The sequence below is a fragment of the Dendrobates tinctorius genome, unplaced genomic scaffold (assembly GCF_039654945.1).
Source record: "Dendrobates tinctorius isolate UK_male_01 unplaced genomic scaffold, ASM3965494v1 ptg000034l, whole genome shotgun sequence".
Lineage (NCBI taxonomy): Eukaryota > Metazoa > Chordata > Amphibia > Anura > Dendrobatidae > Dendrobates > Dendrobates tinctorius.
The window spans coordinates 21,232,456-21,250,489 of record NW_027361702.1 but is presented as its reverse complement, the minus strand read 5'-3'; the positions used below and the strand labels follow the sequence as shown (position 1 = coordinate 21,250,489).

At 44.3% G+C, this 18,034-nt stretch overlaps 1 long non-coding RNA gene across 1 annotated transcript in view; it reads right to left on the bottom strand.

The window, feature by feature from the left end:
- LOC141087559 (uncharacterized) overlaps nucleotides 1–15,586 on the bottom strand; it is a 122,323-nt gene extending 106,737 nt beyond the window's left edge. The window contains exon 1 of the long non-coding RNA XR_012231691.1: nucleotides 15,426–15,586. This is a non-coding gene — a long non-coding RNA (uncharacterized lncRNA). The remainder of the gene's footprint in view (nucleotides 1–15,425) is intronic.
- Between the last annotated feature and the right edge of the window lie 2,448 nt (nucleotides 15,587–18,034).

Sequence of the window (18,034 nt, the reverse complement as noted above, 5' to 3'; positions counted from 1 at the left end):
TGGAGCGGTGCTGTGAGCTGGTAAAAGCTGCCGAAGGGAGCCTTTGATCTCCTGCTCCCGCTCATATAATATGCACTGCCGCTGTCCATCACCATGGTGCTGAAACCGCACCACGGTGACTGGCTGGGGGAGCGGTGCATATTATAGCTGCCTGCGCCCTCCTTTGATCGCACATGATCCCCTGTGTTAGATATCGCCCCCATGCTGCTGCCCATAGTAAAATAAAAAACTCTTTCCTTACCTCCTCCAGCGCTGATCTCCCGGTGTCTCTGCTGCTGCTGTCATCAGCACTCTGCTGTGCTGATCACATGACCGGCTCTGAGAACCAGGAAGTGGAGGAGGAGCTCAACCACACTGAGGGAGACACGAGGAGGGACAGCGCTGAGAAGGTAAGGAAAGAGTTTATTTTACTAAAAGCAGCAGCATGGAGGCGATATCTAACACAGGGTGATGTGTGGCAGCCACAGGGGGGCCAGTGTGCCAGCCACAGGGGGGCCAGTGTGCCAGCCACAGGGGGGCCAGTGTGCCAGCCACAGGGTGATGTGTGCCAGCCACAGGGGGCCAGTGTGCCAGCCACAGGGTGATGTGTGCCAGCCACAGGGGCCAGTGTGCCAGCCACAGGGTGATGTGTGCCAGCCACAGGGGGGCCAGTGTGCCAGCCACAGGGTGATGTGTGCCAGCCACAGGGGGGCCAGTGTGCCAGCCACAGGGTGATGTGTGCCAGCCACTGGGGGCCGTGTGCCAGCCACAGGGTGATGTGTGCCAGCCACAGGGGGGCCAGTGTGCCAGCCACAGGGGGCCAGTGTGCCAGCCACAGGGTGATGTGTGCCAGCCACAGGGGGGCCAGTGTGCCAGCCACAGGGGGGCCAGTGTGCCAGCCACAGGGGGCCAGTGTGCCAGCCACAGGGTGATGTGTGCCAGCCACTGGGGGCCGTGTGCCAGCCACAGGGTGATGTGTGCCAGCCACAGGGTGATGTGTGCCAGCCACAGGGTGATGTGTGCCAGCCACAGGGGGGTCAGTGTGCCAGCCACAGGGGGGCCAGTGTGCCAGCCACAGGGTGATGTGTGCCAGCCACTGGGGGCCGTGTGCCAGCCACAGGGTGATGTGTGCCAGCCACAGGGGGGCCAGTGTGCCAGCCACAGGGGGGCCAGTGTGCCAGCCACAGGGTGATGTGTGCCAGCCACAGGGGGCCAGTGTGCCAGCCACAGGGTGATGTGTGCCAGCCACAGGGGCCAGTGTGCCAGCCACAGGGTGATGTGTGCCAGCCACAGGGGGCCCGTGTGCCAGCACAAGGGGGCTATATTCAATACAAGGTGGCCATATCCAGATTAAGGGGGCTAATTTTAGGGTGGGGGGGCTATGAGGGACATATACCCTATATGATTTGTTAGACGGACACTGGCATTATAAGACGGACCCCATTTATTAAAAAATTCTCTATTCCTTCACCACATTTGGGGGTGCGTCTTATAATCAGGTGCGTCTTATAAAGCGAAAAATACGGTAAGTGATCCAAAACCCTGAGAATTTCTACACTAGTTTATGGAAGAAGGATCAAAGTGATCAGAAACAAATTACTTTTTTAAAGCAGTGTCTATTTTTTTTCTATTTTTGTGGAATTCTTAATAAAGCCATCTAACATTTCATTGAATCGTGGGAGCTAGATTTTTCACGGTTTTCAACTCATTCTATACTTTTTAAAATCCACAAAATCCCTTAGTTTTGAAGCTACATGTTACAACATAAACTCTTAGAAGGGGAAAATGGAGAAATAACGTAATATATGTCTCAATGTGCCTTCAGACTTTAGTGTTGGTATCTTACTTTTTGAGTCACATTCCAGAATCCTTTATGACACTGGATTTTTACTATCATGTGAGCTAACAGGCAGATCAAAGGCCACTACTATATTATTATCATTATTATAAGAGGATTATTGCTTGCAAGACATATCCTCTTTGTGGTCAATTTGTCATCATGAACATAGATGGAGACCTGAACAGCATCAGCAAGGGATACAGAACAAATAAAAGTGCTGAAATACTGAAAACCTTTGGGCAGATGCAAAAATTGCCTTTTGTTCATCCTCGAAAACCCTGATAAACCAATTTCACAAATGAAAATACAATGATGTACTGATTGTGGTCCTTAAGCCTCGATAGAATGTAATAATACATCCTCGTTGTTTGCTGAACACACATGTTCATGTTGGGAACCCATCTGTGACTGACTGTCACGCTCCTACAAGAAAAGCCATTTTTGAAAAAAAAAGCTTTCATTCCAACCAATTAAATCCATAAGTGCCAAACAAATTACTGATTATTCTTGTGTTTCTCCTCCTGACCTCTTTTGGCATTATGATAGGTATAACCTAAGAAATGTCTAGATGTGTAGGCAGTGAAATATTGTTATAGGATATGCTTGAAGAAATTAAATGTAAAAAAGGACATAATAAGTATCCTAATGGGACTAAAAAAAGTTAAAAAGTAACTAAACTTTCATTTTTTTAATAATTTTGTCAAGCATTGAAAGTTTTGAAACTTTGCAAATTACTTTATTATGAAATTTCACTATGGCTTCTTAACCCCTATACTTCTTCAGTCTATTTTTCTGCCTTCAATTCCAACAAAATCAGAATGTACCGAATTGGAGTACAGATGATGGCAGTGATGGATCAGCACCTGTGTCTCACTAACTCTGGAAATAATCTGCTGCAATGGAATGAATGTTCTGATCAGCACAAAACTCAGAGAAGGAGACGGGGCTAATCCATCACTGCCATCACCTGTACTCCAAATGAGGACATTCTGATATCAATGCAGAAGATGGCAGGAAAATACAATAGACTGGAGAAATATAAAGGTTATGAAGCCACTGGCGTGCTATTTATTTTACAAAAATTAAGTCAAATCCCTTAAGAAAATGATTTGCAAAGTTTCATAATTTATCAAACTGGGCAAAACTATTAAAAATATTAAAGTTTAGTTTCTCTTTAAAATTAAGAATATAAAAAAAAATTACAGTTCTCGGCTCTCTTCAGTAACAAATCAAAACTGCAGAGAAATCTTAATGGGGTCAAATGCTTCCGACAGACCCTTTAATAACATATCCTTAGTAAGTATAAAACTATACATATGTTTCCATGATTTAACTTATGACTTCACTGACTTTCTGGTGAACCCTAAGCATGGTAAATGATATGAAAATTGATTGTGGAGCTTTTTAGGGTATATTGCATACTCATTAGCTTTCTGGATTTCACTATATAAAATAATTTTAAAATTCATGTAATAACTGAGATCAGTTAGCCAGTTTCCTATCAGTTTTCATTTGGCAATCATAGCAGGTCATAACACTATTACATTTTAGATAAAAGTTGATTTGAGGTGTTGCATATAGTTTGTTCATAGGCTTTCTAATCTGGATTCTTCTGAACATAGTAAAATTTAAAATATAAGTAATAAATATAGTAGAACCAAATTTGCCAATGAACTTTTTAGTTGAGATAAAGCAGAAAGTTTGACTGTGGGTCTGTCACTTCGGTAAGGAAGGGGGACCTCAACTGTCACTGAAACTGGGATGCTATCTATCCCTGTCCCGGGGGTACTCTTGAAGGTTGAGAGGCCTGAATCTCCGACCTTACTATGCTCCTGTTAAACCTTGAACTGTCCCTTCTCTGACTCCATGAGGCCTGGGACACAAATGTAAGAAAAACAAGACACAGACAAAACATGGATAACAGAAAGAAGCATACAAACACTCACCAAAGGTAAAAAAAGGTATATAGGGAAGGATAGGAATGAACCAACCAAATGGGAATAGGGACCAGGAGATAAACACACACGTACTACTACAGATCACTACTACAACAACTCTACTCCAGCCACTTAGCTTTAGCACAGTCAGACGAATCTCCAGTAGCAACAACGATCTACTACTCAGCACAGCGCCTCCAAGGAGTTAGGGAGCAAAGCATTCACTGGCAAGACAGAGAGGGTCTTGCCAGGTTTTATAGGTAGAGGTAATGACCAGAGCTGAAAATGAAGCTGGAAGTTTTTGATCAGCATAGAAAGGATGTTACCCTCTTAAGTACCAAAGGAAATCAAATCCATTTAATAAGGGACACAAACACACAGGCTAAATGGAAGATCTGTGATTCACAATACATAGTGATCTTCTACCCCAAGATCTTCCAGGAGGACGTAACACACTCGTGACAAGGTCTTTGTGATATAATCAAATGTAAAACTTATAAAAAAGTCAACTTTTGTATTCTTCTTTTGCGTATTAGATAATATTACAATTTCTAACCCAAAAAGGCAACTACGTCTAAATATTGTAAGTGAATCTTCTTACCGTTCGGTGGCTTAGGAAGAGTGCCAGTGTGGTAGCTAAGCAGACTAGACACAATGCGCAAATAGTGCTGCTGATATAACACAATCTCTTTATGGTGGCTTGCAGTTCACGACCAGCAAGATCTTGTGGTTCCATCCTTTTCTGCTTCTGAAGGTTTACTATGTTGCAGGAACTGTTTTACAATACATACAGCTATTGTACGCTTACTATATAAACTCCCACATTAAATGTTATTTACTCAGAACTTTTCTCTTTTGGGAAGAAATCAGAGCATCTTGTCCTCACCGGTTTTCTCTCCACACAATATTCATTATCTGTGGTATGAAGACACCCGTAGATCTCAAGCATCATTTTCTAACAGCACCTATGATGAGTAATCTTACCACAAAGGAAAAGGAAAATCATAATGACCAAGAAATATTATAATATTAAAGTGACTTTCTATGTGGTTTTTTTCCATATTTGTGTGTGTTCTACTTTGTGCTTCGCCTTTGATGTGCCATTTGACTACATGGGTGCACAGATAGTGAGTCATTTCATGTGACATTTGGTAATTGTGACTTTGCTACTTTAGACTTAAATTGAACAATTATATTTTTCTTGCATTTTGCTTTAGGGTATTAAGGGAAAAAGAAGAATCATCAAAATCAGGAAACAGTATTATTAGAAATGAACAAATTCAAATTCCCCGAGTTCATAAATTTTACCTTAAAATGTAACTAGTTTTTAATAAACTTACTGCAAATTGTAATGCTAAATAGACTTTAATTGCCTGGAAAAAGAAAGAGAAAAAGTGAGAATGTGAGAGAGCAGAAGAGAGGGAGGGAGACAGAGAGCAGGAGACAGAGAAAGACCAAATTAGCATTGAGAGGTTTAAAATTGCCCTCTTTTCTTGTGGAGCACCTGGGGCGCGTGAGCATGGGCAGGGCCATGGGGTACTCGGTACTGGGCCCGTCGACTTCAATGGGGGACGGTGTCATGGCGGTGGTGACCCGGTCCGTGGCCCTGGGGCGTCCATTAAATAATAAAATAGGGGGGTTTGTTGTGTGATGTTGAAGTGTGGTAAAAATGAAGATAAAGTTTATAGATGATTAAATACATGACGCCACATGTGGTATTTTGGTCAGAGGTGACCAGCGCTGCGGTGTTGTTCCCCTGAGACTGTTGGTGTGTCGCAGCTGAGGTGAAAATGGCTCTCCACAGGCAGAGCAGCAGTCCCAGGGCAAAGATGTTAGATTAATAGTTAAGATGGCTGTGAACGTTGGGGTGCAGAGGAATGAGAGGTGGACACAGAGAAGTGCAGTTTCTTTACCTTTTACTGGTAATGGGTTGCAATCCGGAGTACCACATACGGGTGATGGAATGAGTCCGGCTCGCCTAGAGGCATTCAGGGGATCCACCTTACCAGGTGGGGATTTAGTACCCTCTTTCTGCGCTTTGTGTGTGGGTCTCCGCTGTTTATAACTATGCTGCGACCCTCTATTGCGTGATGATTTCACTTAACTGTATGGCTGTCAGCATGAGCCTAGTCCACGGGTACCGTCCTTTTCACCGTCTGACCCGGGCTCCTTATCCGCTGCCGTGCCCTCAGGTGCTCAATGTCGCACAGGAATTTACAATCCCCTGTACTTTCAGATTCGGCGAGCAGGACATACAGCTCCTGACCACCAAGGACTCTGACGTCCCTTTTTTCTCTATTAGCGCTTCGCTCTGGGGTCAGCTATATGCAGCTTTCAGCTTCCCAAGAGCCTCTCTGTCTCTGCTCTTGTCCTTTTCCCTCTTCACAGATCAGCTTCCTCTCTTGAACTGACTGGATCTTCCAGAAAGATCTTTTTACCTCACGTTTAACTGTCTTGTCCTTTGCTCACAGCTGCTCTCGTTTCCATGACAACTCCCTCAGCTCACTTCTAGCTGACTCACCAACCCCCTCTGCTGGCCAGAATTTATAAGGCAGCTACCTTTTCTGACCAGCAGCAAGAATTGTGATTTAATCTATGTTACCTGGCATGGGGGTCTCCTTTCTGCCTGCAAGCATGACTTCACCTCTTAGAGGGAGGCAATGTCACTGTGACAACTGGACTCTGGGGTGTAACATTCCCCCCAGTTAAGTTCAGTACTCCTGGACTGAGTTAAACATAACAAGAATTGTTAACAACAACAATCAATGAAAATCTACAAAGTCTTAAAAATGTAAAAATTATCAAAAACCAGACAAGAAAAAGAAACAATAGCACAGCTACTGCAGCGACCAGTCATTAAGCTGCTATCCAGGAATTGTCTTTGTGCTTGTACCTGGAGTTTGGTTGGTGGGAACCGCCTTAACCCACTTTGTGTGTCGTCCCTAGGCGTAGCTACAGGGCACTCTGTAGATGGGCCTGTTTTTCGGCCACGCCGGCGGCATATTTTCAAGGCCTTTTTGGAGTAACTTATTTACAAGTAAAAGTTCTGACCACACATAGTCCTGTGGCCCAATTGTCCTTTAACTGGTTATTACGAATACTTTAAAAGGTTCATACAGTAAGTCTCTGTAGGCTCTCATGCTTAACGGTTACAACTATACATTCTTATTACTTTATTTACATTATGTAATCTCTGTAATGGGCAGGGATCTGACCTTTAGTACTACGAGTGGATCTACGCAGTATAGGTATTTCTGATGACCTGACCTGTTCTCTGATGTCTACTGTGGGTGCACTAGTCATTAAGCTATAAGTAGACTTGTGTAAGATTGGTATTCTAGACTGCCTTACCTTTACTCCTAGACTTACCATGAGATTGACAGATTCGCTGTTAGCACGGGAACAGATTAGATGATCTCTTGAGACTGCTTCTAAGGTTTCTCCTCCCTCTTTGCTGATGAGGCATACCTTGGTGTTATTAAATCAAAACCACAAAAAAGAGTACAAAGACCTGTATAGAGTGTCAAAAAGTACCAAATTTTATTAATATTACATCATAGAAAATGTTATTAGGACAACACATTGTTCAAATATAGCACATTTTTCAAAAATAAAAAATATATATAAAGGACATGAACAGTGTCAATGTGGTATAAATAGTTCATATAGGGACTGGGTATAGAAAAATCCAAATTAGATTGTCTATAAATATTGCCCAAAATTTTTGTCCTAGTTAATATATGGCCACTTAAAATAGGAGACTAGCCTATATAAATTTGTACGTTGTTGGTGATCACCTATAAACAGACTAATTAGCTCCAAATAATTAAGGTGCCATAATACAATCATGGAGGAAAGTTCTTACCCAAATGAGTCCAGATGTACCACACGCAAAGCAGCCCCAATGCGCGTATCGTGTGGGCTTCCTCAGGGGGCTGTTCTTGGTGTTATTAAAGTCTGAATGTATTACTGTGTATGGCTCTGCCTCCCACTGGTCATCTAGTTTGTGAACACGTCTCTTTCTTTTGTGTACTTGTTCTCCTGGTGTCAAGGGAAAGGGGCGTGATGATTGTAATTCCTTTCCTGCCTCTGTCTTGCTTGGGGCAAACTTTTCTCCACACATTCTTGTACTTTGCGGTATTGTTGCTGCTGCTCTATATCCCAGTCTACATCTGGTGATGTTGTCTCTGGTGTTAAGACTCCCATGTCCAAATCAATGGGTAACTTGCCGGGTCTTGTTCTCATCAAGTAGGCAGGAGTGAAATTTGTGGAGTTTACCGGTATGTGATTATATAGATCTACCAGATCTGGCAACTTCTCTGGCCACTGGTTTCGTTCTTCCAGAGGTAAGGCCTTCAATAAGTCAATTACCAACTGGTTCATCTTCTCACACATACCATTTGTCTGTGGATGGTACGGCGTTGTTCTGATTTTCTTGCAACCGTACATGTTACAGAACTCCTGGAATACTTCTGCCTCAAAGGCTGGACCTTGATCGGTGAGCACTTGTTCAGGGTATCCGTGCGGTCGACAAAAGTGCTGCTGAAATGCCTTGGCTGCTGTCTTCGCTGTTTGGTCTTTAACAGGCACGACTACCAATAACCTTGAGTAATGGTCCACGATGGTCAAAACATAGGTGTAGCCTTTCCTACTTGGAGTTAACTTCACATAATCCAAGGCTACCAGTTCAAGTGGCTGTTTTGTGATGATTGGCTGCAATGGAGCTCGCTGGCTGTTACGGTCTTTTCTGCGCAGGTTGCATGGACCACATTCTCGGCATCACTTCTCAATGGAACTCCTCATGCCAACCCAGTAGAATCTTTCACGAAGTAGGACCTCCAACTTCTTCCAACCAAAGTGTCCTGCTCCATTGTGGTATGCCTCCAAGACCATTGGCGCATTTCTTTTCAGGACTACCACCTTCCAGACCAGTTCATGTGTGCGCGAGTTGATGTTCCTCCAACACAGTTTACCCTCATAGATGAACAGTTTGCCTCTTTCCTTCCATAGCTGCTGTGCTTCCTGTGGGTCATCTGGACCAGGGTGTGCATCAGCTTGTGCCAGCCACTCCTTTACTAGGCGAACAGCTGGGTCACTATCTTGTGTCTCTGCCCACTCATGATGGGGTAATGGGTTCAATGTTGCTTCTCGTATGATAAAGCACTTATTCCTCACTCCTTGGGAGCGCTGGGCTGCAATTGGACAGTGGAAGGCTGGTAACTCAATTTCTTCGAGTTCTTTTGGATCTTGTCACCCGTCTGGTGAATTGGGCATCCTGGAAAACACATCCGCATTAGCGTTCTTATTTCCTGCTCTGTACTTGATGGTGAACTCGTAGTTGGATAGCCGGGCCATCCATCGCTGCTCAAGTGCCCCAAGCTTTGCTGTCTCCAGGTGGGTTAGCGGATTATTGTCCATGTAGATGGTGAACTTTGTTGAAGCCAAGTAGTGCTTGAAGCACTCTGTTACCGCCCAGACTATGGCGAGGAACTCCAGTTTAAAGGAACTGTAGTTGTTGGGGTTCCTCTCAGTGGGACGAAGCTTCCTGCTGGCGTAGGCAATCACTCTCTCTCTGCCTTTCTGCACTTGTGAAAGCACTGCTCCTAATCCCATGTTGCTGGCGTCAGTGTAAAGTACAAATGATTGGTCATAGTCAGGGTAGGCCAGGACATCATCTCCCGTGAGGGCCAGTTTCGACTTGGTAAAGGACTCCTCTATCCTTTTGTTCCACTCGAACGGAAGACTCTTGTTCTTGGCCTTCTTGGATTGGCCCAATAGAAGATCTTGCAGCGGTGCTGCTACCTTGGTGAAGTCCTTGATAAATCTTCAGTAGTAGCCTACTAACCCAAGAAATTCTCACTTCATGAATAGTGCTAGGTCTTTTCCAGTCCCCGATAATGGTGACTTTTGTCAGGATCGGGTGCCACACCTTCCGCACTCATCATATGGCCTAGGTACTGCACCTTGGGTTTCAAAAGGTGACATTTGGACGGCTTTACTTTCAAGCCAAAGTTTGACAGGGCTTCGAGTACCTTCTGCTAGGTGCTTCAAATGGTCTTTATAGGTTTTGGAGAAGACGATGATGTCATCCAGGTGCAACAGAACGGTTTCAAAGTTTTTATGTCCAAGGCAGCATTCCATTAACCGCTGAAATGTTCCTGGCACATTGCTGAGCCCGAACGGCATGTAATTAAGCTCGCAGAGGCCCATTGGTGTTGTAAATGCTGTATTCTCTTTGTCTGCCTTTGCCACAGGAACCTGCCAATACCCACTGGTGAGATCTAAGGTAGAGAAATAATTAGCAATTCTCAGTGCAGCTAGTGATTCCTCAATTCTAGGTAATGGGTAAGCGTCCTTATGTGAAATGCTGTTAATCCGCCTGTAGTCTACACACATTCTCATAGTGCCATCTTTCTTCTTAACGAGGACTAATGGAGCAGCCCAGGGGCTACAATTACTGTATCTCTGATTACCCCAGCCTCCTTCATCTCCCGTAACATACTCTTGGCACATTGATAGTGTTCTGGGGGTACAGGCCGGTGTCTCTCTTTAATGGGTGGATGATCTCCAGTGGGGATATGATGTTGAACCCCTTTTGCCTGCCCAAAGTCTAGAGGATGCTTGCTGAAGACCCGTTCAAATTCTCCAGCCACCCGGTAAGCCCCATGTTTTTGGTGCGAAGGGGTGGAGTCAGTGCCTACGTGTAGCTGCTGACACCAATCCTCCTGCTGCCCTTCAGAGCCATTCTCTTCCACCTTGTCAAACAGAAGCAAGGGTTCCAGTGCCTCTATTTCATTGTTGCTGACAGTGAACAGCTTAGCAAGGGTGGCATACCGGGGTAACTGGGCCTCTCTCTCCCCACAATTTAAGATGCGTATTGGTACTCTCCCCTTGTGGACATCAACTACCCCTATGGCTGTCAGGATAGTGGGCCTACTATCAGAGTACATGGGTTCTACCATGGCTTGGTAATCTTGACCCCTTAGGCCTATTGCTGCCTGACACTAATTTAACATTTCACTTCTGGGAGGTACTGCAATGGGGAAAGGATTACTTACTCTGACACTGCCGACTTCTCCACCAGACAGCTCTACCTGTTGTCTCTGCATCAGTGCTCTGACCTCCTTTTGCAGAACCCGTTGCTGACAGGAGCTGGCGGTCTCGGCTACATGTTGTAACAAAGCAATAATTTCTCCAAGACAATTTTCAATTACATTAGTGCCTAAAGTAATGATAGGATGGCATTATCATTTGTCAATATCTACTATAATCAAACCTTGCGAGTGCAATTGTACTCGGCCAATCTTGATGGTCCCCTCTTTATACCCCACCTGAGGCAAGGGCTGACCATTGCTGGCAAAAATGGCAAGGTCTTTGTCTGGGCTATGAGTAATGTCTGAATCAGCCCAGTACTGCTTAAAAAGAACATATGGCATCGTTGTCACCTGGGAGCCGGTGTCCAGTAAAGCGTTCATCGGAAAACCGTCAATCACGACAGGCAGGACTGGTCGTCCTCCTACATACTTGTCTCGACAATTTGGTGGGCCTGGTCATCTTACTCCTGGGGGTTGGCCCTTTGCCTCAGGGGTTGCTTGTTTAAATGACAGGACCTTGCAAGGTGTCCCGCCTTGTTGCAGTGGCGACAGATGGGCTGTCGGTCCTCGTCGTAATGATCACTGTCTCCCTCTGGTCGGTGGGATCCTCTACTGCTGTCACCATGGGCATGGGACGTCATCTGGACTGGAGGCCAGCTGGATCTTCTTCTTTGGAGTCACTTGTAGGGACTGCACAGTCTTTGTGAGTGCAGCCACACTTTTGGTTAGTTCCTTGACTTGGAGACGTAAGTCTGCAGCAGAGTCATCATCTTGGGACGGCTTGTCAGTCTCAATAGAGGTCTTTGGAAAGGATGCTGCCTCCTGCTGGTATGTAATTGCTGGATGCATAGAGGGCTCTGTGCTGCTAACATTTGGTTCACGCAGCACTCGGATGGCTATATCCTTAAAGTGTGCAAAGTCCAATTCAGGATTTTGTAGGGCCATTATGCGCAGCTGTGTCCTTTGATTGTTAGACTGGAGTCCCTCTATAAACTGCTCTGTTAGTAATCTATCTTCATCTTGCACGCTCTCAGGGTCAACCTACTTTACGGCCCGTAGTGCCTCCTGAAGATTAAGGGCATAGTCCCGTATATTGTCCTGCACTCTCTGTTTGCACCCAAAGAATCTCATTTTTATCTCTGTTGCAGTGCGGGTATCAAAAGTGTTCTTCAGTCTGGCCAGGATTTGTTGGACAGTCCCTTTATCAGTGTCTGGCCAGGACTTTACTTCCCTCTGGGCCACACCAGTTAACTGGCTAATGCGGATACTGACTCTTTGGCTCTCTGACAGGGGGTACACTTTGAACAAACTACATAGTCTTTCTTTAAAATCGCTCAGAGTGTGCGACTCCCCTGAGTACTGAGGTAACCAGGCTGCTCCTTGTATATATGGCATTGATTGCGGCATTATGGAGACTGCGGCTGCGACCGACGCTGAATCTTCACCTGCGTTGGGCATTTTCTTTCTGTTTTTCACTTGCTCACAATAGAGTGCATCTCCAGCTTCACTGGCACGCCCCTCTCTGCTCACACGCACTGTGTGGCGGTTATTTGAAAGCTCAGTAAAGTCTTTAGCACACAATTTAATAAAGTCTATGGCGCATAGTACCCAGCTTTGCCAGGCTCCTTTACCTAGCTTTGCTAGGCCCGCTAAATCCTGTTCGTGATGCCAGTTGGAGCGCCCGGGGCGCGTGAGCGTGGGCAGGGCCGTGGGGTACTCGGTACCGGGCCCGTCGACTTCAATGGGGGACGGTGTCACGGCGGCGGTGACCCAGTCGATGGCCCTGGGGCGTCCATTAAATAATAAAATAGGGGGGTTTGTTGTGTGATGTTGAAGTGTGGTAAAAATGAAGATAAAGTTTATAGATGATTAAATACGTGATGCCACCGGTGGTATTCTGGTCAGAGGTGACCAGCGCTGCGGTGTTGTTCCCCTGAGACTGTTGGTGTGTCGCAGCTGAGGTGAAAATGGCTCTCCACAGGTAGAGCAATAGTCCCAGGGCAAAGATGTTAGATTAATAGTTAAGATGGCTGTGAACGTTGGGGTGCAGAGGAATGAGAGGACACAGAGAGGTGCAGTTTCTTTACCTTTTACTGGTAATTGGTTGCAATCCGGAGTACCACATACAGGTGATGGAATGAGTCCGGCTCACCTGGAGGCATTCAGGGGATCCACCTTACCAGGTGGGGGTTTAGGACCTTCCTTCTCCGCTTTGTGTGTGGGTCTCCGTTGTAATATCTAAGCTGCGACTCTCAATTACATGATGATTTCACTAACCTGTATGGCTGTCAGCATGAGCCTATTCCACGGGTACCGTCCTTTTCACCGTCGGACCCGGGCTGCTTATCCGCTGACGTGCCCTCATGTGTTCAATGTCGCACAGGAATTTACAATCCCCTGTACTTTCAGATTCGGCGAGCAGGACATACAGCTCCTGACCACCAAGGACTCAGAAATCCCTTTTCTCTCTATTAGCGCTTCGCTCTGGGGTCAGCTATATGCTGCTTTCAGCTTCCCCAGAGCCTCTCTGTCTCTGCTCTTGTCCTTTTCCCTCTTCACAGATCAGCTTCCTCTCTTGAACTGACTGAATCTTCCAGAAAGACTTTTTACCTCACGTTTAACTGTCTTGTCCTTTGCTCACAGCTGCTCTCGTTTCCATGACAACTCCCTCAGCTCACTTCTAGCTGACTCACCAACCCCCTCTGCTGGCCAGAATTTATAAGGCAGCTCGCTTTTCTGACCTGCAGTAGGAATTGTTATTTAATCTATGTTACCTGGCATGGGGGTCCCCTTTCTGCCTTCAAGCATGACTTCACCTTTAGAGGGAGGCAATGTCACTGTGACAACCGGACTCTGGGGTGTCACATTTTCAGTATGTGAAAAATAAAAAAGGCTGTTCTTAAAGGGAATTTGTGATAAGGATTTTGCAACCCCATCTGAAATCAGCATAATGTAGGGAAGAGACCCTGATTAATCCTTAAAAGATACTTTATTAACCAATCATTAAAAAGTTTTCAAAACTTCAAAAAACAGGCAAACAAAAATAGGCTTATTGCTGATTTTCAAAATCCAGCCACAAACACTAGAGAGTCGTTCCAATGTCAGGTAGAGGGTCACAAACCTATTTGTCCCTATAGGGCCCTATATCTCTCTCCTACCTGACAGCGGAGGTTGGCACCATCTTGATACGCAAATGGCGCCCCCGCTCCTCGGCGGCTCTCCCTAATCACCCTGTTGACTCCTATCTAAATGACATCAGCTTGGAGTACAACAGATGGCCGGGGACAAAAATATAATAGATAATAACCCCATGCCACAAACCACGAAGACAAAAATATAAGGAATAGTAACTGGAAAAAACTCTAATTTTTGGCAGATTTGTAAACATTTGCTTTGGGAGGAAAAGGGGTCTAAATAACCCTATTTAGGTGTCTCCCTGCCTGACAGCGGAGCTTTTACACCCTACGTTACTCTGGTGCCCCCGCTCCACGTGGGCTGACCCTTACACTTCTCACCCAGAAAGAGGAAAGAGGGTGTCAGAACATATGGCCAAGGGAGACAGGGGTAATAAATTAGAATTATCCCTGAAAAAATCCCCCCCAAAGACAAAAAATGTTTTAATAATAAAAAAAAAAAAAATGTATCTGCAAACTGATGTATACATTGTATGGGATAATAGTGCATTAGCAAAGGCAGTTGCAAGTAAAGGGGGTAAGATATCAATCAGAACAGATACACAATCATTTAAATGTTCTTAAGCAGCATTAATGTACATTTCTCACATCACAAAATGCTGCTATTGCCTCTAATCCCCAACAACACATTTTTCATATTGCATCATGCCCAAAACAATGAGCCATTGATCGCTCAGGCTCAAAATTGCACTGTCCCAAAAAAAAAAAAAAAAAAAATCAGCAAATTAACAAATATGTAAGAACTTAGCTCATGGCCACTGAAAAATCACCTCAATATATATAGTAGGCGGGGTGATAGTACTTTGACAAAGGCAGTTTCAAATAAAGGGGGTAAGGTATCAATCAAAACAGATATACAACCATCTGAGTATTCTTAAACAGCATTAATAAACATTTCTCAAATCACCAACCGCTGCTATTACCTCTAATCCCCCATAACAGCATATTTTCATATTGCTTCATGCCCAAAAACAATAAGCCATTGATCACCCGGCTCAAATTGCACTATCCCCAAGTATTAAATCAACAAAATTGACAAATATGTAAGAACTTAGCTCATGGCCAATGAAAAATCGCCTCGACGCGTTTCCCTCCCGTGAAAGGAGTTCATCAGGAGGCCCATGATGTATTATGAATGCTCCCTCCGAGCATCAGATGTCATGCCTGGTTGCAGGTATCAATGGGTATGTGGTGACCACTGGTCATTTATAGCGACCTTACAACCTAGTCAAAGTGATAGAGGAAAATGGGGTCATAGTACTTATGCTCCTTATATGTCTCCACTTCATATAGTTCATCTGCGCCATGATTTTAGGTCCCAAAAATACCTCCTTTCATTTACTTCCTATCTGACGCCGCCATTATGTAGTGGATCATTTACCATTTCAGCCACATGAGCGCTGATCCGTCTCCCATGTAACCATGTGCACGCCCCAGCCGACGTCACGAGTCCTAGACGCGTCTGACGTACAAGCCACAGGGGCACGATACAGATCCGGAGTCCCTCTCTCTCAGCGTGCATGTCCAGACCAAAGCAGCAGATCGCTGCATCAAGGATCTCTAGCACTAGGCAAAAGTACACACTCATAGATGCATCGTGCATACCAAAACAAGGGAGAAGCTTCCTCCTCCCTCACTGCCAAAACAAACGCATGCCTGTAAAGATCATGGCACATAAACACCCTGAGTAATAAAACATTTCAATGTGTCGTCTATAACTGTGACAAGTATCACTTCCTCAAACCGCAACTAGAGATACCAGGGATAACAAAACTGTTAACCCTTAATAGGAATTAACCCCGCAATTAACCCCACAGCAGGGACAACAGACCGTTAACCCTTAATAGGAATTAACCCCGTATCAAAGTCCCTTCCATCTCTGGTGATATCCACATTTAGTGTGGAGTCCCTATAGGGACAAATAGGTTTGTGACCCTCTACCTGACATTGGAACGACTCTCTAGTGTTTGTGGCTGGATTTTGAAAATCAGCAATAAGCCTATTTTTGTTTGCCTCTTTTTTGAAGTTTTGAAAACTTTTTAATGATTGGTTAATAAAGTATCTTTTAAGGATTGATTTTTTTTGTATATGAGCCGTTGAATAATTAATCCAGAATTATATTTATTAAGAATTTTTGAAGAGACCCTGATTCCATTGATGTATCACTTATCGAACTGCTTGCTGTCCTTTTCATAAAATCAGTATTTTAACTGTTGAAGATTTACCATTGCTCTGAATATGGAGCTCCGTATTACCCCGCCCACACAAATGATTTTCAGCTTTCTGCCTATGCCTTGTGTACACAGAAAGCTGATACTCATTGTTTGGGTGGAGTTGGGCTATAGGGCAGCAGGTTTACTAATCCTCTACTGATAATCTCCTGCTGATAAAACTGTGATTTTGTGAAATCTATGCTAAGCAGCCCAGTAAGTGACACATCACTGGAATAGTAAAAACCTGGTGACTAATGCACTATAAGGTACAGTACAGTCAATTCACAGTCACACTGAGTGACTATACAGGTCCAGCTCTTCCCTATCACTTGAAAATTTGGATTACTATTCCCAGACTCAAATTACCACTCCTATTTTCAATGTGATTCAGCAATGTTGTAGTTTATCACAATCAGATTAGACCTTTTTGTAGTCCGAATGAGCTATGCCTACTGACCCCCTATAATGCAAGCATAAACTGGTGTTCCTTGGCCATCCCCCATCTTTTATACTTGCACTGACAGCCCCTTGATAGACTGTATGAAAGCCATGTTATGCATTAGCCCCCGAGGGTAGTCCACGCAGCCATGCAATACCTCATTAGCACTTTCACTGATGCTTCAGTAGTATATAAAATGGTGCCGGGCATTATGTTATTATTTTTTTTCGTGAGATTATTGATTCCAATCGCAAAATGAAATAACAGGGACCTGCGAACTTCAGGGAACTCCACTCAAAGTTGATCTTCGGTGGATCAATCTGCTGATCAATAATTCTAATATGAGAGTGACTTGTTACATGTTTTATTTCCGTGATTGATTGTGTTTTACTTTGTGTCTAGCATTTCATATGCCATTTGAGTATATTGGTGCATAAATAGTAATTTATTTCATCAATCAATGGGAATTCAGTAAAGCTACAGTCTAATGCACCAAAAAGGACATTGAATCCAAAAAAAATCACAGAAAAAGACTTTACTTACCCGTTCCTGGTTGCCATATTAATATACTGCATGTTGCAGCAGGCTCCAATGATAAAAAGTTGAAGGTAGCCCAGGTGTACTATATGACTGGCACTTTACACAAGTCTTATCCACATCTATAATTCCGTGCCACCACACCCTCCATGAATGATAGATGTGTGAGTGGTTGTTCATCTGTACTTTACATCTGTGCTACCTCTCATCTCATCTTTTATCATGAGGCTTTCCTCATCCAGCAGTATACTGGTATTGTGACCAGGCATTGGTAAGTATGGACTTTTTTTCTGTGACCCTACAGAACGCAGGATTAAACTGTACCATTTCATCTCAAGATCAGTGAATTGAAAGGACTGGAAAGTAACACTAGAGGATTGAGTGGGAAAAAAAAAGACTTCATCAAATATGAGAATATGACCCAATAGTTTGGGACGGCACAAGACCAACCAGAGGTAGAAGTATATGACACCACCTAGAATGGATGTTGTAATTTTTGGAGTGGTTGGGAACTTTCTGTGTGAAATAAGGAAAGAGACCTGTCAGAGTATTTTTTCTATCTGGAAAAACTAGTAGGTGCTTCCATGTGTGTGAAATCTGATTAATGATGAGTGACATCAATCGCTCATAATACAGAGGTCTGAAAAGACCATAAAGACCTCCATCACCAGCCAACGGTCAGACGTCACACACATGGATACAAAGAGCATTACCAGCTGGAGCGCCCTAGTAAGAAGATCCTAAGACTACTACTATAGCATGGGATTTATTGGATTTTCCACGCTAACTGTTCACACCCTG